At 43.3% G+C, this 23,253-nt stretch overlaps 1 protein-coding gene across 1 annotated transcript in view; it reads right to left on the bottom strand.

Annotated features, from left to right (window-relative positions):
* The window catches only part of BANP (BTG3 associated nuclear protein), a 271,776-nt gene extending 261,851 nt beyond the window's left edge, over positions 1–9,925 (bottom strand). Inside the window, exon 1 of the mRNA XM_032793751.2 lies at positions 9,843–9,925. The gene's annotated coding sequence lies outside the window, so the exon portion shown is untranslated. The remainder of the gene's footprint in view (positions 1–9,842) is intronic.
* Positions 9,926–23,253: the final 13,328 nt, after the last annotated feature.

Raw genomic sequence — 23,253 nt, 5'->3', positions numbered from 1 at the left:
AGGAGGTTGATAAGAGTGAGTTGGGGGTGTCTGCGGGGAGCATGGGAAAGAGTTTTGCAACAGCGGCTGTAGGGGAGGGTGGGATCGCAGCTGTTCAGTTTGCAGTGATAGTAGCACCTGGAGTGCGTCCGCTTGGTGCTCCATAACATTTAAGAGACGGTCCGTGGCTTCATTCTGGCATGCCACGTTCTCCTTTCGGTCCCTCTTATCGCTGTCCCGCCACTCCTTCAATTCTTGTTTTTTGGCCGTGGAGTGCATCATAACACAATGCAGAAAGTCCTCTTTAGTTCTTTGTGGCTGCTTTCTAATTCTGCGCAGCCGTTCAGGCAGCGCTACCAAAGAGGGAGGCTGGGCTCCCAAGGTCGTATCTGTGAAGCCAAAATACAACATTTTACAGAAGCAGTATTGTCTGGAACACACAGAATACTCATTCAGTGAGTTAAAAAATAGCCACTATTCACTAACTGGCTGACCCCAGCCAAGCACACATGAGCTACAAGACCCCCAAAATGGGAGTAACCACAGGGACAAGGGAAATCATGGTCCCTGGACCATACTGGACACATGGCTCTTGGGAAGAACCAGCACTGGGGGATTGGGGGGCTTATAATCATTACCGTCCCCACATTTTCCCCAGGCTGTGTTCATTATGGAAGGTATCTCACTGCTGAGGGTGAGCAGGGAATCAAGGGAGGGTCTTCTCAAAGACTGTGGCTTCCACCCTGGCCCTTATGCAGCTCCCCTGTGTGCTGTAATGCTACCCTGTGACGGCAGAGTGGCACGGGAAAGTTACCCTTAATGGGGGTAAGAAACAAAGCAACTCTGCCAAAGAACTTGCGGCAGCGGATTGTCCAGTATCTCCAAGACAGTTTCATGGAGATCTCTGAGGCAGACTCCTGTGAAGTGAGGGAGTCAATCAACACTCTGTTCTGCCATTACAGACACAAGCCTCCTTTCTGCAACCCTCCTGCCCCCAACAACTTGCTTCAGTGATTCCCAAAATCAAAACCTCTTACCAGGGCCCTCCTCTCCTGTTTGCGCTTTGCCAAACTCCAACAGCTGTGACTGGCTAGCCTCCTCCAGGGTAGATAAGAGCTCCTGGCTGCATGCATCCCTGATCTCCGAGTTGTCCTCTGCCTCTGGGTCCCCCTCCCACTCTTCGTCCAAGATTTCCTCTTCCTGGCTTGGTCCACTCTCGACTGGCACACAACCTACCAAAGTATCCACAGTGGCCTTCGCAACGAAGGTGGGGTTGCCACGAGTATTGCGTCCAGCTCTTTGTAGAATCGGCAGCTCAAGGACGCAACACCAGAGCAGCCATTTGCCTTCTGCAGCTCCTTCACTTTGACCCTACACTGCAGTGTGTCCCAGTCATGGCCCTTTCTGTCATGGATCATGAAATCTGTCCATAGGTATCGTAATTCCTATGGCTGGAGCACACCTAGGACTGCACAGCCTCCTCTCCCCAAATGCTGATTAGGTCCAGCAGCTCGGCATTGCTCCAAGAGGGGGATCGCCTGGTGCGTGGACCAGGCATGGTCACCTGGAAAGATGCACTGAGACCACTGCACGTGTCACAGAGCAAACAGGAAAGGGACTTTCAAAATTCCCAAGGAATTTAAGGGGTGGGGCTCATGGTTGGTCACCTGAGGGCAGGGCACTACAATTCAAATCAATGACCAGAGAGGCAAGAACAGGCATTGTGGGACACCTCCTCAAAGCCAACTGCAGAGCTGTAATCGACCAGGGTGTCTACACTGGCTCTGTACGCCTCTTGCTGGGGTGGGTTTTTGTTTGGTTTTGTTTTACAGTGCTGCAACCGCGCAGTTTCTGCGCACTAAGTGGCTTGGCAGTGTGTACACCTCGGGAGTTACACCACAGAAAGCTGCTTTACTGTGCAAGAATTTGCCAGTGTAGACAAGGCCATAGTTAATAAATCTTTAGTTAGTATTATAGGCTGGGCTACAAATATTGTACCTCTGATTTCAAACTAAAAACAATTGACCTGGGTAAGCGATTGGTCTTTTGGGACTGTAAGTAACTTTTGTGATTTCTGGTGTAAGGGACCATCTATCAAAAAAACAGGCATGCCAGGTGGCAAGATAGACCAGAGTGCCCAAGGAGATTGTGACTCCATATTACAGTGCTTTAGGAGTTCACACTTGTTACTTGGTTGGTGAAATCTAATCACAGAACTTACAGCTGGTTGGGGATTTGTGCCCTGTCCCTTGACAGTCTGCCCTGAGGTTGGCACTCATGCTCATGAGCTACTCTAGACAGCTTGATATATGTATCTATACCAATCTGAAGCACATGCTTTGAAGTTTACATTCACGGTTATTTTTAAACCAATTTTTGATGAATGCAGAGAAGTATAGATTGCATGGGAGGAAAAAAATTTCCACTTACTAACATGTTTTCATTCAACTCAATGAAAATCATTGAGGTTTGTGTTCAGGGAAGGAATATCCTCCTCAGTATAACACATACAACACATACAACTGTCAAAATGGTGCGGGAAAAGAGAAAGTTCAATCTTCCTTCCAGCAGAAATAGGTGTGTGTGTGTGTTCTGTATATGAAAGGCAATTGCAAGCAGGCTGTAGGGACAGCACCCTTCTCAGCAGGGGTAGGATAGTTGCAACTAGATTTCTCACAATCTCATTGTTCCTGTACTTTGTTTGTGGCCCCCCTCCCCCCCAATTCCTCTTTCATATCAGCCTCCAACTACTGGGTGTTCTAGTAAACTTTTTTGACACCAGCTACTGCAGAAGTCACGGAGGTCATGAACTGTCACAGAATCTGAGACAGACATGCAGCCTTACTTATGAACTACCAAGCACAGAAGAACAAGAAACTCTGGCAGCACTAAAACACTTTTTCCAAGAGAGAAGCAGTAGTTGTTTGGAGGAAGCCAGACAAACACCGGAACCTGCTGAACAGGAGAAGTTAAACCTGCCTTTCAGCATCAAAGGGCAGCAGGACTTTAGGCAACAAATGTGTGTTGGGTGCTTGTTTTAATATCCTATTTTCTCTTCTAATGCTTTGTTCCTATTGCTAAACAAATAATACACAACCTATACACCACCTTAGGTATTTTATGACATCTGTTTGTTGCCTTTCCTTGTTTTTGACATTTTGAACAAAACAACCCTATTTAATATTAAGCCATTTTATTTTGTGCTAGATTGGAATGTATTTGTACTAGTGTCTATGAAGAGGTTTTAGAGGAACTGCCACATTCTTCATTATCTTCAGATGTAATTTCAGATTTCCACTACATACGTTTCAGTTTCAGTACAACAAAGTAAGAATTTTGACAGAAAATCTCTATATTTTAGCATTTACAATATACAGCTTAATAAACACAGTGACAAGTTGAGTCCAACAGAAAACTAAACAGACAGTATTTCTATCTGGTTCAAATGAACGCAGTTACCTAATTATAAAAGTTTAACCACCCTCTTTTATGGAAAACCCACAAAAAAGGACTCTAAAGATGGACTCTTCCTTGCAGAGCTCAACTTTATCCTGGGGGGAGAGGGTTCAGGTCAGGGTTTGACTTAGTGCAAAAGGCTGCACAATTTGCCCCCAAAATGGGTGATGACATGGAAATCACATGGAGATCATGCACCTCTTCATCAGATCTTGCCCCAGACAGCTCTGCTCCAATACAGCCACATTACAAGGAACCACCCCATATCTTTCAACCCTTTCTATAACATGAACCCCAGCCTTACAGAGTGATATTCATGGCAAGGGAAGGATAGACTCATGGCAGCAAGCTAACACTATTTCCACAGAGAAAGGGGTAGATCAGTAGTGGTCAACCTGCAGCCACGAGACAATTTTTTTACATTGACCGTCTGCAGGCATGGCCGCCCACAGCTCCCAGTGGCCGCTGTTCCTGGACAGTGGGAGCAGCTGTAAGCGGTGCAGGCCGCACAGACATGCCGGATGCTGCTTCCGGCAGCTCCCATTGGCCGGGAATGGCAAATCTCAGCCACTGAGAGCTGCGGACAGCTGTGCCTCCAGACAGGCAACGTAAACAAACTGTCTCACTGTCCGCTAGTGGATTACTCTGACAGGCCACGTGCAGCACACGGGTTGCCCACCACTGGGGTAGATGGATGAGATTCTGAGAGAGTGATTTAAACCAAAGGCTCTCACCAATTTGCCTTAGAAATCTAAAGCTAACACCAAATAAGTTAAAAATGTTGCAGACGAAAATTCTACCTTGGTTCACAGATCAATAAATATTAGTACCTGGAAAATGTTATTAGTACCTGTTGAAAAACATCTGTTACAAAACAGTATATGTTGTTTCAATAGTTTTAAGTTCTGGTTAAAAAAAGGTACTCTAATGTTTTATAGAAGTGTAGTTGGGAAAACATTTATCAAAATTGCCCATGACTTTTTTTTGCGGGGGAGGGGGGGAGGTTCCGTCAACAAAAGAATCCTTTCCAAAAAAAAGTTTTCAGTTTTTCATCAAAAAAACAAAAAATATCAAAAAATTATTCTGCAATAATATTTTTGATAAAATCATGAGTTCTACTCAATATCACTTGTGAAAACTTAAAGCAGGTAAGGAAAACCATTCAAAGAAAGTTCTATTCGCTACCTTTTCATCTCTGTTTAGCTCTTACTAAATTCAGCTCTTCTTTCACTGCCAGCTTACAACAATGGCCAGAAACGCCTTTGTTATTAATCTTTGGCTGATCAAAAGCTTAAGCCTTTTCCTGCATCACCAAGGTTATATACATGCCTGTGTTTATTTTACGATGGAGAACTATAACAATACCTTCCTGAGCTAACTATGAAGACCATTGGGAGGCTTTAGGTAGCGCAGAAAACAGCTGCAGCAAGATGAATTCTGCAGTAAGTTTCAGTTACCTTCCTGGTAAAATTAGAAGTGATACGACTTAGTGAGTTATGTATAGAGCCTACGGCACAGCTGCTTCAACGGTCAGCATCCCTTTGACCCACTAGACCAACTATATTTGTCCAGCTGTTTTATAAGGGTAAGGCTGAAGGGAGCAGCAGGCAGTGCTTTCAGTGAAAGACCTTAGCCAACATCAAGGAATAAGACGTATACATGGATCTGGCTTCATTCAGGAAGCTTTGCAAGATGCAACACTTAATTCAAGCTTTTCACTGCCAGACACAGTACTGCAAAGCTGCAGCTTGCATGCTAAGTTTTCCTTTCTCTATCTAGTTAAGCTGCTTTGTTATGGTGTCATGGAGGTTTCTGCCTGGAGAAATGTTATTCGTATCAGGCAAAAAGCATGCACTTAGTAAGAGTACAGACACCATTACTTATATTAGTAACAAATACTGACTCAAGTTGCCTTATTTGACTCAGGAAACTAGCCTTTAATGATTTTTTTCAAACACAAATCTGTCGACTTCAGATTCGGATACATTTGAATCTAGATGAGAGGTGAGGGAAATGTGCCTTCTGGCTAAAGGGGTGAAAACATTATCTAAGTTGTATCTGTTTTATTCTTATGCAATCCGTCTCAGAATGGTTCACAACCAGAAAAAGTAACGTTATTTTATGTTCTCTAGCATGTATTACTATGTATTTATGTTCTTTCTAGCATGTATTACTAAATTTCTATATTAAAATAGTCCGACCTAGCATTTTAGAAAAAGTGAATATTTTAATACAAGTTTCCAATGAAGCGAATTTAGAAAAAGTATGGTAATGAAACTGTAAAATATACTGTAAAACAAGTCAGTTTTGATTACTTCCATTTATTGAGGCCCTTCCTTGTTCCCCAAAAGAACTGTTTTAAGATGTTTACTTCCTGCAAACACACACTAGATTTCTACAAAAAGGAAGTAGTTTAATTGTTTATTCAGGGCATTAAGCTTTAGGAAACTGATGTTAATTATCACACTGAGCTTTAAGATACAGGGAGAATACTAATATTGTTCAAATTCTTGCTGAGTATACATAATTCAAAATAATTAAATTGAAGAAAAATCTACAATCATAAGGAGAACACTGACTCTCGAAGTTCTTCCTCACCTTCTGAATTTTACTTCATGTTCCTAGCACAATCCTGTTGTGCTTATACCACTTCGTAAGTCTTCTCAGAAAACATGATAGCTACAGCCTTTAAACCTATGAAAGTTTATGTGCTTTCAAAAGTTACTCACTGATCTTTAGAAGACAAATACGAGTGAATTTATGCAATAGATCCAGTCCTAATTTTTATTATTTCTACAAATCCACACCCTAGACATAAAGAGGTATTTGATTTTTAATTGTAAAATAATTAAGCTCTAATTTACAGTAAGAGAATAAAAGTAAATTAAGTTCAAAATTCCAACTGATCCTTAAATGACTGTTCTGCAGAAAAGTATTAGAGGGCTCTGTCCAGTGGATGATTTTATTTGTCAAAACATAGTCTCATTTATAGGCCAGAATACAAGTGTACTTAAAATAAGGAAATTTTAAATTATTGCGCATTCTGACTAGCGCCTTAATATATGTTCTGCAACACAATGACATAGCAAATTAAGGATTTAGATGTAGCTTTAACAAAATCTTCAACTATGGCGAGACAGGCCCTGCACCTGATTTCAAATAAATTGTTTATTTCCTTTTTCACACAAATTAAAAAGAAAATGAAAATATGGAATCTTTTTTTAAACTAAAATATAAATAAAAAGTAAGTAATTTCAATAATTAAAAATCGCAACTAAGTACCAAATTCCAGGCCAAGAGAAATTACGCACATGAAGAAAAGATTTTATTGAAAATGAGTTTAGTATGCATAGCACAACTGCATTCAACAACAAAAATGTGTGGCTAGTAGGTTTGCAAATATTCCTGCTTCAATTATAGCATTGGTTGGCCTGTTAGATTCATTGCACAAAAAATATTCTGCAGACCTATAGAATAGTGTTATTTTTGTATGTGCTTCTATGTATGCAGACAAGTTCCCATCTCTTCCCATTAAAAACAAAGGTTGACTTTATTGTGAGAAGTATCCTTATGTATACATTTCTTACAAGAACCACAGAAATTACAACTCAAGCAATGCCTCATTAAAAACTATTAAGAGCATGGAAGTTCTGGTAAAAAGATGAGAATGTACACTTTCTGTGAATTCATCTCATTTTTTTCCTATGAAAATAAGGAGTAGAGAGAACCTACAATATGCCTATGTAAGTCATTGCAAATTTGGTTAATGTGGGTTGAACCTGCACTGCACTCACTGTAGAAACAGGATCTTAATCAGGACAACCTTGAATAATCTTTTATGGTATGAAGATATATCATATATTTAACCTTTCCTTAGCTAATCAATGGTAAATAGTATAAAACGTATCTTGTGCACCACAGAAAAGTCTGATTTTTGTCCAGGGAACATAAGTAAGGCTCAGATTTTGTCATGGTTAATTTTAGTAAAAGCCATGGAAGTCATGGGCAATAACCAAAAATCCACGGATGCTGTGACCTGTCTGTGACTTTTGCTACTGTGGCTCCATGATTTCCCCTGCCACCGTGGTGGCTGGGAGCTATGGGGTTCCCCTTCTGCCCAGGGCAGCTGGAAGCTGGGGAGGAGGGGCGCGCCCCTCCACCCCTGGTGCCTGTGATCGGCAGGGTGACCATATTTCCCAAAGACAAAACGGGTCATGCCCAGCCACTCGCCCGAGGCATACCCCTTCGCCTCCCGCAAGGCTGTTGCCCATCCCTGGAACCCTGAGGGTCCCTTCAGGAGTCACCTGTCACTGGAACCTTGCAGGGGGGCCCCTATCACCTGTCACTGGAACCCAGTGGCCCCGCTAGCTGCCAGCTCGAGTCCCACAGTCCCTGGGGCTGAAGCAGAGAATGTCATGAGGTCTCGGATTCCATGACTTCCCTGACTTACACATGGCCTTAAACATAAACACTGGACTATTTAAAAAAAATTATTCAGCAGAACGTGCACCGGCTGAATCCATAACACCAAACATAACATATCAGACACCAGAATTAATGCCCACTAGATTAGTGCGATACTATTAGGCATTAAACATTACTAGTATTTTAAAGAGCCTTACATTTTAGGCCTGTATTGCAGCCACCTGATGAATTAAACTTGACAGGATCATAAAGATTTTAAAACCTGTACGTTACCATAAATTAGATTTTGGGACAAAGCCACATCTACAAAATGTGCTCAACACTTTCTGAAACAGGCAGGATGTTCACATCTATGAAAACTAGATTTAATCTTTAACTGCCCTAACAATTTGTGAACTTCTGCTACCTGTCATCTTCCAATGTCTTATTGCAAACTGAGTTATTAGGCTAAAATACAGTTTACTGTACTTCCTGAAGTTTATTACAGTGTTTCAGAATCAATTAGAATTTTTAGTTGTTAGATTTTACACAACATTCATTTAACATGCATTTAAATAAATTAATTTATTGGTTGTTTTATTCAGAGAAAATATTAAAGGGACACTCAAGTTCTAGTGTTCAAAAGATGAAATTTCAAGTACCACTCTTGTCCCTGCATATTTTGATGGTTTTACAGCCACATTTTAAGTGTTTTTCTCTCTCTGTATGTTGTGTGAAAGACCTACAAAAGAGGGGAAACTATAATTAAACTGAAATTAACTATACAGAAAGGAAGATCAGACATAAAGAAAACTAACTGGAGAAGTAGCAAAACCAAAAGAAATGCGCTGAACTTTCCCTTACAGTAATATGAAGTGTTATCAGTAAAAACAGCAGGCAGGCAATTTTCAGAAAATGAGGATTTTTAAGTTCATAATGCCCCTTTAAATTTGTGCTTCTGTTAAAAGATAAAACAAAACTCTTCTTCTCTTGGGAATACTAAAAATAAACGGGTATACAAACTATATAGCCCCCTAGCAGAATTGACTATATTTGGTTATAAGTTTAGTACTTTTCACCATATGAGGAAAAAAAATTAAAAAACATCTTAATATTCCAAAGACAAGAGGAAGAAAATGTCTTTTGGCTAAGTGCAGACTGATTCAGAAAATATCAACTCAAATTTGGAAGTGGGGGAGAAAGAGAAGGGAAAGATCATCCACCACTTCCAACTGCATGAAGAACATGCCCAGCTACATAATTTTTGCCATCAAGTGTTTGTATGTGCAAGCCCAAACCCCTTTCCATTACAGAATTCCACAAGTGATACATGGAGTGGGAAAAGGAAGTAATCGCTCTAGATTTATTTACAATCCATTATGGGGGTAGAACGTGCACCTGCTAAAAACTCCCTCGCAATGCAGTGTATGTGCTACATTGGGAGGGTGGGGGTGGAATTACATCTGCCTCACACCAGCCCTCTCAGGAAGAGCATCACAAAACCGGGGGTGGGAATAGCTCCCACACTAGAGTGCTACTCACGGGGGAAGGAGAAATGTAGGGTACACTCCGCTCCTCAGTGCTAGCCTTGCAACCCAATGGGCATGGGGGGGCTGAGCCCCACCCCTCCCAGTAGGACTATGGGGGGGACAGCACTGGGGTAGGCAGAGCCCTGCCCCTCCACCACAGTACGGCGAGGGGCCCAGTGGCGGGGGAGGGGGAAGTCAAAGCGGAGACACCCCTCCCCTGCCAGCCCCCGGGGAGACCCCACCACAGTGCCAGGGGGCAGTGGCCCCATGGGGGAGGGGCGGAGACTCGCCGGCGCCCGCAGACCGTAGGGGCGGGGGAAGAGCCCCCCCCGGCTCGGCCCCTCCCTGAGCCTCTCGCTCGCGGCCCGGTTGCCTGGCCGACGCTGTGAGGAGCGGGGAAGCCGTGCTGGGCCCCGGCCCTTGGGCCCCAAAGAGGCCGGCCCGAGCCATCCGGCCGCGGGAAGCCGCGGTTACCGTGTGTGGTGGCGAATTCTCGTGGTGTTTGTCGAGCGGCTGCGATAATGGCGTCCTTCCTCGCGAGAGATCTCCGCGTCCTCACTGCGCAGGCGCCACCGCGCCGCTGCCGCTCCCACTCCTTCCCCCGCCCTCCCCGAGAGGCTGCGCAGCCTCCCAAAGAAGACTCCTCGCAACCGCCCTTAGCCGCCGCACGGCTAATGTCGACTACAACTCCCAGAACACAACGCGCGCTGCCTGATGGCCGACGCTCTCGTGGGGCAGGCTGGGATGTGTAGTACCATAGCGTGTAGCCGTACCTGCTGGGAGTTGTAGTCCAAAGGAGCCCTGGATCTTCTGTGAAAGCTGGTGCGGGGTAGTTAGCCCCATTTCATGTAGTTAGGTGCCACCCTCATGTCCCCCAGAGGGATGAATGTTGGAAGTCCATGAAATCTCATCACCTTGAGCTGGGGCATCATGACATGACATGACATGACATGACGTGACATCGTGCAGCATTATGGTGTTTTCACACACTGGCACCACATTGTGCAGTTTTCTCGCACTGAGTTGTGGAGTAAGGAGATTTTCCCATGACTTCATCACAGGGCTTGGTGAGGTTTAATACATAACCACCAATGCTGAGTCACACTGGGGCTTCTGTGTCTGGTAGGGTCACCAGATGTCCCGATTTTTGGGTCTTTTTCTTATATAGGCTCCTATTACCCCCACCCCGTCCCAGTTTTTCACATTTGCTGTTTGGTCTCCCTTGTGTCTGGTTATTGCTGAAAACCGGGACTGTACCCATTCTTCTGTTCCTGATCTGGTATCGCTGGGGTTTTGCAAAACCCAGTGTTGTCTTGTGTTTTTAAACCCCTCCAGATTTGTCAATTCAAGGAGCCACTTGACTGAGCTTGTAAAATTGGCAGGAAGCTGGCTAACTGCATGAGAACTACAGGTCCTCCACCATCACGCCTGTCACATATTGACACATTGCCTTCTACCTCTCCCTTCCCAAGTCTCCCGAAGAAGTCTACCCATGCCCAAATGGTGGATTGTCAGTCAACTGCAGATCCTAATGTGTGTTCAAAGGAAACTCCAACATCTTCATCCCTGTGGGCAGGCTAATGCATCTTGCAGCACATGTGCTGCTTCAAAAAAAAATATAGCAGCATTTAGCAAGGTTCAGCATATTGCTGAAAGACAGGCTGCCAGTAGGAATTGGCAAAAATAACACACTGGGCTTGGGTTTCCGTTGCTCCATTCCTCTGTTTGGAGCATGAATTGGGGATCAGGCAAAGGTGGCTTTAAACTACCTTTGTGTTTCTCATATTCTCAAGCTGTTGAGGGCCCTGGTGGGCTCTGGCATAAGCCAGAGAAGCAGTAGGACTGCTCTCATTTATGCTCTGGTCAAAAAAAAAAAGTCTCTTTAGGAGTTATCCACAAGCCCTGAAGAGTAAGAATGCAACATGCTCCAGTCACCAGTATTTCTTCCATTTGCTGCGTCTGGTATCTCCCTGCACCTGGGATTGGGGACGCAGAGGAAAGTATATGACCATTGCAGCAGCTCACTGCTGGCTGGGAAACACCCACTTGAGGAGTGTTGCCCAGGGGACGTTTTCACATGCTCCACCACCAAAGTACCAGGGTGCTGCAAAGAACTGGCGCCAGGGAGTACACTCCATCCCTGGGTCTGTGGTTCAGCAGCACACTGCCTCTTTGCAACAATAGTAAATAGAGTGATAATAAGAGATCTGGGGTTAGCAGCACTCTGTATGCTATTGTGGCAGAGAGACCTGGGACAAAGTGCTGCTTCAGCAAGGAGATCCTGGAGGAACTGAGCAGAAATAGCCTGGTAGAAAGGTGCAGCACTTCAACAGACCTGCTCCCATGCATAAATGTGCATTCTGCACGTTAGAGACAGCAACAGGCAAGAAAAACTGTGAGGCATCATTGGGGATAGTCCTAGGGAGAAAGAAGGAAGCAAGGAAGCTGGGGGACTCTAGAAGAGTTGGTCCAAAGAGCAGAGATGACAGCAGCTAACATCATACAGAGCCCAGTTGCAACATTTGCTACCCCAAAAGTAGTACAAGTGCACCACAAGTACCAAGGTGTGATTGGAGCTGATGCTCGTGTGACAGGCGTAGTGGTGGGTGAAAGTAAAGAATTGATAAAATCACTGCCTGAAGAGGAGTGTCTGGTACCAGAATGTAGGACTGAGATTATGTTCTGCATTTATTTAACATCTTCTAAAGTAACCATATAGCACATAAGCATGTCTAATATAAAACAGTTGTGCATGAGAAGAGCCTTGAAGCTCACAGCCAGACTCTGAATTAGGTGTATTTGTGCAGCACCCTCATATACCTTCCTGTTAGTTATTTTTCTCCTCCCTTGGCATATCAGTTCCATATGTTTTGCATAGCCGCGGAATCCCAAATCCGTACAAGTTACAGTACTTTACCCCGACACCCTTCTTACTACCTATTTATACTGCCATTTATGTCATAGTTGAATTTGGCTCCAAAGCTACCAAATTAGTTACAATAGCTCGTTGTATTTGGCTGAATGTGGCTCTATTGTCCTGTGCATTGGGTTTGTACGAAATATCTAGGACCGCTTACTATTGAAAACAAAATGTGGCCACTAGGTGGTAGTATAAAAATATATTAACTCCATTAAGGGTTTTTCACTTAGTTTACTGGGAAGTGTTATTTTAGATTTTTTATAATCATCAGTGCCAATTTGCTTTTCCTTATGAAAGCTTTTGTTAAGACAGTCACACACTAATCTCCATCTCACTCTTGCCATCTCAGCCCCCAGATCTTTCCCTGTTCATATATATCCACACAGCCAGAGAGGGATCCCTGTGGAGGGTATGGGAAGGAGTGGTGATAGATGGGGACACATGGAAGAGGTAACTGAGCCGCCCATTTCCTCCATGCAAGGCGGGGAGGGAATCCACCTTAGAGACCTTCTCTGCCCCCAGATCAACAGAGCCTGATCTGGATCTCAGTTTTTAACTTGGGTCAAATTCCCATAGACTTTAACAGGAGTGAAAAATGAGTGAGAATTTCAGGGTATTAAATGTATTCTTTATTTATATAGTTCCAAATATGTCTTACCAGAAGGCACTTTGTTATTCCCACTCAGATAACAATACCTGATTTGTTATTTGAACTCAAAAGGCCAAATTTTGGCCCACATTTTTTTTTTTGGCAACATAGATATATATACGTTAACTTTTATCTACAGTACTATTAAAAAGCATTTGCTCACAGATGACATCTGTTTTATTTCCCCCTTGTTTTAGTTTTCATTTGAGAAGAATTTCCTGGGGAAATTGCTACTCTCACATCTCCAGTATGGATCTCCATGTTTGGCACCAGTTGGTATCTCATTCATCAGTTTCCCTTTCTTGCTCTTAGAAAAATCACATGGCCTAGCACACCATCAGAGGTAAAAAATTAACTCTCTGTGCACACAGTTTTGCAACTGTACCAACACCAGGAGAACAAAGGTTGCCAAAGAGACAGATGTATTCTTCCAGGGCGTTTGTTTAAACAAGTGACAGGCATTCACAATTTGAACTCATTGGTATTTGTGGGCAGATGAAAACCGAACATAGGAGGAAAAGAGAGGAGGTGATCACCGAATATGAGCAGCTGAAGAACATTAGCTATAGTATCTCTTTAGGGATGTTTTCTTTGACCATGAACAAAATCTGTGCGATGGCATCTGAATATGATCTATGTCTGGAGACTTTTGTTTGAGTTTACTTTATTAAGTTTCTGGATAATAAACGTGACACCCAGGAAGAAGCACACATATGGCCCTAGGCACATTGTGCTGTAGTAATACATTGAATTGAAATACGGTGCGGTGCGTGTTAAAAGAAAAGCTGTTCAATCAAAATGTCACAAAATACATAACATGCATTTTTGAAACAGAGCACTGTAATGGTATCATCTTATGACTGCTAATGAGATGTGTAAGCCTTGTCTATTAATTCACGTCTGTTTGATCTGAAACATCCATGCCACTGAAATCCTGGATTCCTATAGTCATATCTGTCAGTGCACCTCAATCCCAACCTGCAGCATCTCCTGCAATTTCAATACTGCTTCCACAGCTCTGCTAAATGTATTTCACTCTCAAACCACACTACAAAGTTAGGTTAGGCTGACGTAAGTCGCCTTGCGTTGACCTATTTGCTCATGTGTCTAAGATCAAATATGTCTCAGTGATGCAATAGAACCGCCTCTCCAATCGCATGGAGCCACAGTTGACCTACTGAGGTCAACGCAATGCAAGTGTAGATACTGTATGACCTACGTGGATCCTGTCAGTCTTTCAGCAACTGTCCCACAATGCCCCATTCCCTGTAACTGCCCGGGGGATCACAGAGAATGGAGGCCATCCCTCTACCTCTTTAAGACACCTCACATGTTTTTGAAATGCCTTTTCCTGATTGCCCACCTTGGTGAGGACACTTAACAGCTCTCCTTTGTTGTATGCAACTGCCCAACTGACCATGCTGGCTCCTTGTACTAGACACGGTCCTGCCTGGAGCAGACAAGAGAGATTGGATCTCCTGGGCCTGTGGGCAGAAGGGGCTGTGCAAGCTATGGGACACTGAAAAATGCTGCAAGGGTTTGTGGAATTTAAAAAAAAAAGTGTATGAAAATTATGTGAGGGAGGGATAGCTCAGGGGTTTTAGCACTGGCCTGCTAAACCCAGGGTTGTGAGTCCAATCCTTGAGGGGGCCACTTAGGGATCTGGGGCAAAATCAGTACTTAGTCCTGCCAGTGAAGGCAAGGGACTGGACCTGATGACCTTTCAAGGTCTCTTCCAGTTCTAGGAGACCGTATATCTCCATTTATTTATATATATAAAAGAGATTTGGATGATATTATAGGATGGGAAATGTTGTATGCTGGGAACTTGATGGCTGGCTCTCAGAGGTGCCTGACAAGTCATTTCTATTCCACAACACATTATGAAAAGTTCCCAAAGAGCATTGCACCAGATGGCAGCTTGTGTCACACTGGAATATCTGCCCATGGTGCACCTCACTTTGCAACAACACAAGCACTCCTGGTGAGTATGAGCAGCACTAATGCAAGCAACCAAATATGCATGTGGATGAGCGATATACAAACTTTGGCAGCTGTATGCTACCATAACTTGTATTGACCAAAGTTTGGAGTACAGACATGGCCTTACCCTAAGCAGCAATTCAGTCTCATAGGCCTCAGTCCTGCAAACATGCACATAAGTAGCCCCATAAGTAGCCCCCTTGATTTCAGGTACCAAAGAAATGTAAAAAAAATGGTGAGTGCTTAGCACCCACCGGCAGCTGCCCATCAGTGCCTCCTCATAAGAACATAAGTACAGCCGTACCGGGTCAGATCAAAGGTCCATCTAGCCCAGTATCCTGTCTACTGACAGTGACCAATGCCAGGTGCCCCAGAGGGAGTGAACCTAACAGGTAATGATCAAGTGATGTCCTCCCTCCAGTGCCTCCCACCCACCATGGATCAGCTGTTCCACAGTGTGCAGGACGTACTGGGTACGCAGTGAGGAAGGGGGTGGAGTAAGGGTGGCGTGCGCTTGGGGGAAGGGGCAGGAAGAAGCGGAACAGGGGGTGGGAAGAGGTGGAGTGGGGACGGGAAGAGGCAGGATAGGGGTGGGGTTTGGAGAAAGGGTGGTGTGTGGGGAGGGCCTGGGGCAGAGCCAGGGAGAGCACCCTCCGACACACTAGGTCAATGTCTATGTCTATGAGCAAAGGTTAAAAAAACTGGGCATGTTTAGCCTTGAGAAAAGAAGACTGAGGGGGGACCTGATAACAGTCTCCAAATACGTTAAGGGCTGTTATGCAAAGGCCAGGAACCAATTGTTCTCACGTCCACTGAAGACAGGACAAGAAGTAATGGGCTTAATCTGCAGCAAGGGAGATCTAGGTTAGATATTAAGAAAACACATTTTAACTGTAAGAGTAGTTTAACTCTGGAATATGCTTCCAACTGAGGCTGTGAAATCTCCATCACTGGAGGTTTTAAGGACAGGTGGGATAAACCCCTGCCAGAGGTGATCTAGGTTTACTTGGTCCTGCCTCAGCGCAAGGGACTGGACTTGACGACTGCTCAAGGTCACCAAATTCCAGATCTAAAATTTACCCAGCAATTCTGGGCAGCCATTGCTTCTTTTCTTCTGAGAATTGTTTTAAGTGTCTATTTAATTCACTTAAACTGTCTTTCTAACAGTAAAATACTGTGCCCTTGAAATAACTGCTCACGAGTAGCTATTCCCTAAAGTGCTGAGTTTGACTCAACAATGTCTTGTGCACAAAGGTAACACAGGGGAATCAGATCCCATATTAATGAGGACACTGCTTAACATATGCAGCTCTTCTAGTCTACATAGGCTCTTATATCACTATGGGGTCCGAGGGACTGCCAGTCATGCATTAAGCAATGTGACCAACATCTGTCATGTGTTGTTTGCTCTTTCATCCTCTTGCCAGTGGGGAAGAATCATGTGCAGTGGAGTGTCTTGTTTAGGTATGGATTTATTTGCTTTTAGAGATACGTGTTAGAGAAGGCAATGTTAACGAAAAGGCATTTGGAGCAGAAGATGGCAAGGATTGTGGTGGTCAGTTCCTGAGAGGGTTCGTTCCAGTCTGGGATGGCCCATGGGCCCTGGAGAAAGTTCTGTCTCTTGCACAGACTAGCTGTGCTGTTATTAAGGAAAGTTTCACTGTGATAGAGGAGTGACCATAGTCCCAGAGTTTTAGATGGTCTTTTAGGTGTCCTGGGTCTAGGACATGGAGCACCTTGAAGATAAGAATTAAGACCCTGAGCTTGATTTAGAATTCTATGGGAAGTTAGTATAGGGAGGACGTGAGTCACGAGGCCAAAGAAGGAAATGCTAAGCTCTTCGGATGCACCTGGTCCCCACTAGCTTTTTATCCTGCTTACTTACAAAGAAACTGGTATGCTGAAGGCTTGAGACTTCAGTGCAGAAGACTAAGGGCTTGTCTATGCTGCCCCACAGTTTGCACTGCAGGGTTGTGAACAGCAATGCAGTCCAAAGTGCTGCCTGTAATTCCCCCTCATAGATGCTGCAGCACGAACTAAAAGGTTGCTAGTTCACTTTAACATAGTTCTCTTCAAATAGGACTACATCAATGTGATCTAGAAGCAATGTTCACACGGGCGAGTTACAATTCAGCACTTTAAAAGCAGCAAAGAGTCCTGTGGCACCTTATAGACTAACAAGACATTTTGGAGCATGAGCTTTCGTGGGTGAATACCCACTTCGTCGGATGCATTCAGCATTTTGGGGCACACTTCTGTTCACACCCCCAGACTCTGAACTGTGGGGCAGTGTAGACATAACTTAAGCATCATAGTTACCCTTCCTTGTGCCTGAATCTAACTTCCATTCCTGTTTGTTTGGAGTGCAACATCATTGCGCTCACAACTGCATACCAAGCCGGATCAAGGCCTGAGAGAAACAGCTGTGAACGAAGAAATTTATATAACACTTTGCCAACTTTCTGTAGGAAAGTTGAAGTCTCAGGATTACTTTAATAGGACTAATTGAGTAGGATGACTTTAATAGAACTAATTTAGTCTATAAAAATGATGGCAGATCATGTGCTCCCCCAGAGTTCCAGCTTGGCTTATACTGAATATGTTCACACGGACTGACATGCTCAGTAACATCTGCTGAAGCCACTGCCCTCACTCCGCCCCCACATTATTGGCAGGTACAGGTCCTCTCTGCATGGCAGGGATCACATTGGACAAGAATGCTCCACTCATGAGAATCACCTTACTGAGACATGGCTCACAGTAGGTTGTGCAAATATTCTGTAATTGTCAGTGCTGCTTGGTTTCACTGGGCTTCTCCTGGGTTCGTGGGTTTGGCTCCATCTTGACTGGGGAACAAAAAGTGGTGACACCTCCACAACATCACCCACTTATGGCATGGAAATGAGACATTACTCCGTAAACTGTGCACATCTGTGACCCACTGTCTCTTCTCTTTCATGCATAATGAAATAGCCAGTGATGTTGACTTTCAAATTATAATCACTGAACATCTGAGTTAACACCTCATTGACATCAATGGGGTAGTTCAGCCCTTGCGGAGCTATTGTTCCAGACTCTCTGCAGACTCATCTCTGTATCTGTTATACTCAGGCCAGGTATATACTTAGAAGTTAAGATGATTCAGCTACATCTCTCAGCGATGTGAAAAATCCACACCCCGAGCGACAGAGTTAAACCAACCTAATCCCTGGTGTAGAGAGCAGTGCACTAGGTTGACAGAAGAATTCTGCTGTTCACCTAGCTACCGCATCTCAGGCAGGTTTACAGTACAGACCTATATCGGTATAACTACATCGCTCAGGCATAATCCACACCCCTGTGACACAGTTACACCGACCTAAACCCTGGCATAGATAGCGCTATGTTGATGGGAGATCATCTCCCATCAATATCGCTACCACCTCTCAGGAAGGTGGATTAACTACACCGACACATAGTAGCTTCTTCACTAAAGGGATGCAGCTGGGACGCTGTAGTGCTGCAAGTGATGACAAGCGCTCAGGGAGATGGATTAACTACACCAACTGGAGAATCTGTCCATCACTGTAGTAAGCATCTACATTGAAGTGGCACAGCAGTTCAGCTGCAACTCTGCAGCTAAGCCGCTGTTGCATTTCACGTGTAGACAAGCCCTCAGTTCATTTTTTTTTTGAGGTTTTCTTTGCAACCATAATAGCTTGAATCTTCTTTTCTGAATGAAAGCTGAGCTTGTGAGAAGAAGATAGCGTCAGAGAAGTGCTGGTATAGTCTGTGGGGGGACACCTGTTGTTTCCACGTCCTGGTATATGAAGAATATTCATAACATTTCTTCCTCTCTCAGTCCAAAACCGAGTGGGACAATTCCAAACCAGTGGCATGAATCAGAATCCTAACTGGGGCAATATTTTCCTCTGACTAAAATCATGGGTTTGGAGCTGGCTGGGGCTTACATAATGGCAGTACCCTGGTATATGTTGAAAGAAAGCAAATATTTAATTATTGCATCAGTTTTGCCCATGCAATCTGAAAAGTACACGCAGCAGAAGTGAAATTGACAGTGACGACAACAGATTTTCAGTTTCCATGAAGAGAAAGAGTGTGTCTCTATTGTGTACAAGTCAGGGATACAGCAGGCATTCAACCACTCACATCTGTGAGCATGCTTAAAGGCCTGATCTTGCAGTCCTTTTGGAGGCAGAACTCTCATTGACTTCATGTGATCTGTGGGCACCTTGATTCCAGGCTGGCAGCTAAGGTAGTGAATCAATGTATTAACAGAGAGCTCACCCTAAGCAGTAGGTTTTAGAATGGAAAATCAACCCTGGTAGACCACTAAAGCAAATGAGATTAAAGGGTGCAAAACTAACACCTTCAGCTTTGCATTCATGAGGAGCAACCCCCCAATAACACACTGAAGTGCATGTGCATGATGAACAAAAAACAGTTTCAGTAAGGAAAGACATTTCCTATTCAAAACCCCATTGGTTATAAGTGAGTTTGTAACAAGGTGATCTGCACCTTTAAGGGCCTGGGTCAATTCAGCCCTGATCAGTTATCAGACCCAGCTGGAAAGGACAGAGGGCTATCAGCTGAGAGGAGTTGGGGAGGGGAAATGGGTTCGTGTACTAGGCCCTGATGTAGGGGGACAGAAAGGAAGGGTGTATTCTTTCAGCATCGACAGAGGCAAAGGGAAAAGTCCCTGGGATCTGTAGCCTGTGGTGGGCAGAAGAACAATTTCAGATCTGATGTTTTGCCAGAGTTTTATGTTTGAAAAATAAAATTGTGCCTGGAAGGAAATTTGAGCATGGGAGTGTGTCCTTCCTGGGAAGGTCAAAGGATCCGACCTGAGTGGGGGAAACTGAAGCATCAGTTAGTCTGAAGCCAGAGTGAGAAAATTTTAAAAACAACTTTAAAACTTTTTTAAAACGCTTCACGTTTACTTTTAGTGAACTTAAAAAAATACTTTTTTTTAGGTCTGAAAGTTCATAATTCTTCACTTCCATTTTCCTGTGGTTGAATCTCAATGCTTCAAAATATATAAACCAAATTTTGCTCTCACTTGCACTCAGTGGATTTCAGTGAAGAGACTGCAGATTTATACTAGGGTAAATAAGAGCAGATTTTGTCCGTGCCTATTATATCTGCATTGTCATAAGTAAGCTATTGGCCTGGCCTAGCATACAGTTCCTCAGTATTTAGGGAAAAAATATTACTGAGCCCAAGCATTCAAAAATTGTGAGTCAGCCCTAAAAATTGAGAGCTGGTTACCAGTACATTTGGAGTACTTTTCCATTTGCCTTCTGTTTTTGAGTCGCAGGCATGCGTCAGATTTTCCAAACTTTATTTTACAACCGAGAAGGCTAGAAACGTACCTTCTATTTCAATTAATCCTAAGATTTTCATGTAGTCCCCTGACTCCAGGAAGGAAGGGAGCTTTAAAGAGAACCCCAAATCTTGTGAGACTAATCATAAACTAATGAGTGGCCAGTACTGATTGATGCATTTGTTTTGTAGGGTTAAAACTGCATGGAGTTTGCAAACAAACATAAGAAAAAGTAGGTCAGATGTGTGTTTATTACTTTTGCTAATATTCCTTTTTGTAGAGAAAGTCTTATTAAGTTATTAATAGTAATAGTCCTTATGTAGCATTTTCCATCTTCAAAGTGCTCTCAAGATATTAATTAATCTAACTCATTAATTGGGAAAGAGATTAAAATACAGTATTGGAATGAGAAGCCTCTGAAAAGACAGATCAGCAAATATTTTTTAAACCCACTTGCTAAACTAGACTCATTGCAGGAAGCATACATTGGAAACTCTGGTGCACTTAACCAAAGCCACATTTGGCTGAAGCCAAAAATAAACTTGCTTTGGCTTCAAAATTTGTTGACCAGGTCTTGGAACCAAGGACATTTTGGGGAGCAGCTCTAAGCTTAGAAGTAGATACCAACATATAGGATTTTGCAAAGCATCCAAACTGTACGGCCATTTTTGTTGTACCGCCATGCAAAATGCCAGATCTACCTCAATGGAGGTATGTTCAACGGACTTCAGTGGAATGATGTTGATTTTTCAATAGCTGAGGATCTGGGTTGAACCATGCCAGTCACTGGTTCTCTGACTTATTGGTTAGGTAATATTGTGGGGGAAAAATTACATTAGATAAAGACTGACACTTGAATTTATTTGGTATTTTGTTTTCACACATCAACAAACCTAGGGGGCAACACAGCGTGGTAGAACTAAGGGACTATTGTCTCCTACATAGGTCTTTTTCATCCTTCCTCTAACTAGACTCTAAGGGTATGTCTTCACTACCGGCCGTATCAGCGGGTAGCAATCGATTTCTCGGGGATCGATATATCGCGTCTCATCTAGATGCGATATATCAATCCCTGAACGTGCTCCTGTCGACTCCGGAACTCCGCCAACGCGAACAGCAGTAGCAGAGTCGACAGAGGGAGCCGTGGATGTCGAGCCTGCGCCGTGAGGACAGTAGGTAACTCAATCTAAGATACTTTGACTTCAGCTACGCTATTCACGTAGCTGAAGTTGTGTATCTTAGATCGACCCCCCCCCAAAGTGTAGACCAGCCCTAATATATAGAAACATAGGGAGGATTGAGGGCTAAGCTCAAAATAAAGCAACACACACTTAACCTCACAATTTAATCAATGTCTCACAGTTGCTACCAGTTCATAAATGACTCTATACATTCTTCCTGAAACTATCCTTACAATACGTATATAATCATGTAACTTCTGTAATCACTTGTCTGAAAACCCTGAAATGTGCCATCAGGCATTTATGGGATTCAGTTTCTAATAGCTTCACTTCGTCCAGGCCTGGTTGCTACTTTATAACGTTATGAATAGCCATTACCGAGTGAAACGCTTTCCCAAGATTGCATACCTGGCCTGAATGAAACCCTGCTCCAGAAGCTACTTCTTGTATCAGTACCACCTCAAAGATTCAGAAGCCATGTGCCATGTCACAATATTGAGCACTGGGAGGGGAAAATGAAGAAATGAAAGGAAGAGATTTACATACAGTCATATCATATAAAGCAACAGACTTCTTGGAAAACTATGTGAAAGAATAACAAATAGAGAATAGAATTTTTGTGCTTTTATTCCTAAAAAGACAGGACTGGAAAAATTCTAAATCTGTCCCCAAATGGAAACACTACCACCTGGCTAATACAGTGGTTGAACTGTTACGAAAGGGAGGAACAGTAAGGGAGATTTTCTTGATTCTGGGGAAGTTCATCCTTGTCTCTAGATACTACAAAACTACTCCTCTCCTGGGATGTCTTATCAAGATAATTCTAAAGAACAAATTCATAGCTTTTGAAATGCATCAGATTGCACTGCATGGCATGTTGTATTAAAATATTTTCTCCATCTGTTCTCCTCCAAGGGCTTTATATCTCCCCTGCCCCAGTTGCCTTCTGTAAATTGTTCAGCTTGAATAACAAGCAATCCTCCTGTTTGTGATTGTTTTAAAAACAAAATTGAGATCAATTTAACATCACAAAAGTAACAAAACATGAAGATTTTTTGAAGCAATTGTAATATTTATGAATAAGAAACGTTTCCTTCCATATGACAAGAATGATTTCTCCAAATCTGCGGTGTTTGTAGAGCCACACAAAAAAAGAGGCATGAAAAGCACATGCAAAATAATCATCAACTAGCCCTGCCCCCCGCCCCAATTTGTTTACAACCAATGAGGAAGCCAGACCAGGGAGCTGTTGAAATTTAACTGTTCGGGGGGTGGTTGTTTCTTTTCCCCCTAAAGAAAGGTGTGTACCATGCACTCAGAATAGCTTATAAAAAGGATCGGAGATCATTTGGTTATCTTAGAGCTCTACTTGCATAGCTTTTTATCTCTGCTTTGTGTTGACAGGTTGTCAGGCTCTTGAAAGCTGTTTTGGCTGTAAGTCTGACCGAAGGGCCAGGATTGTGCTAATGAATAGCATAAAGGTAATTAGTCTGGCACATTTATGCAAGCAGTTGAAAACTATCTGGGGGCAGCGACTAGTGCCAGCAAGACCCTGCAGCATGGTCACCTGCACTCAGATAAACAGGAATGCAGCATGTGAGTATATTTCATTTTCATTAAAATAGTGCCCTGAACACCTGTATGAGTTAGCAACAGTGAGGGCTATCAAAGAGGGGCTGGGCCCAGACAATAAGAATAATAAGTTTTGCTCTCATATATATTCTTTCTAATATAGCAGCAGAGACCAACAAAACTTGAGACCCTGAAAAGAGATTGCTAAATAAATAAATAAATAAATAAATAAATAAGGAGTAGAATTTCAAAAGATA

This window comes from Chelonoidis abingdonii, chromosome 19 (genome assembly GCF_003597395.2).
Source record: "Chelonoidis abingdonii isolate Lonesome George chromosome 19, CheloAbing_2.0, whole genome shotgun sequence".
Classification (NCBI taxonomy): Eukaryota; Metazoa; Chordata; order Testudines; family Testudinidae; genus Chelonoidis; species Chelonoidis abingdonii.
This window is presented reverse-complemented; position numbering and strand designations above follow the sequence as displayed.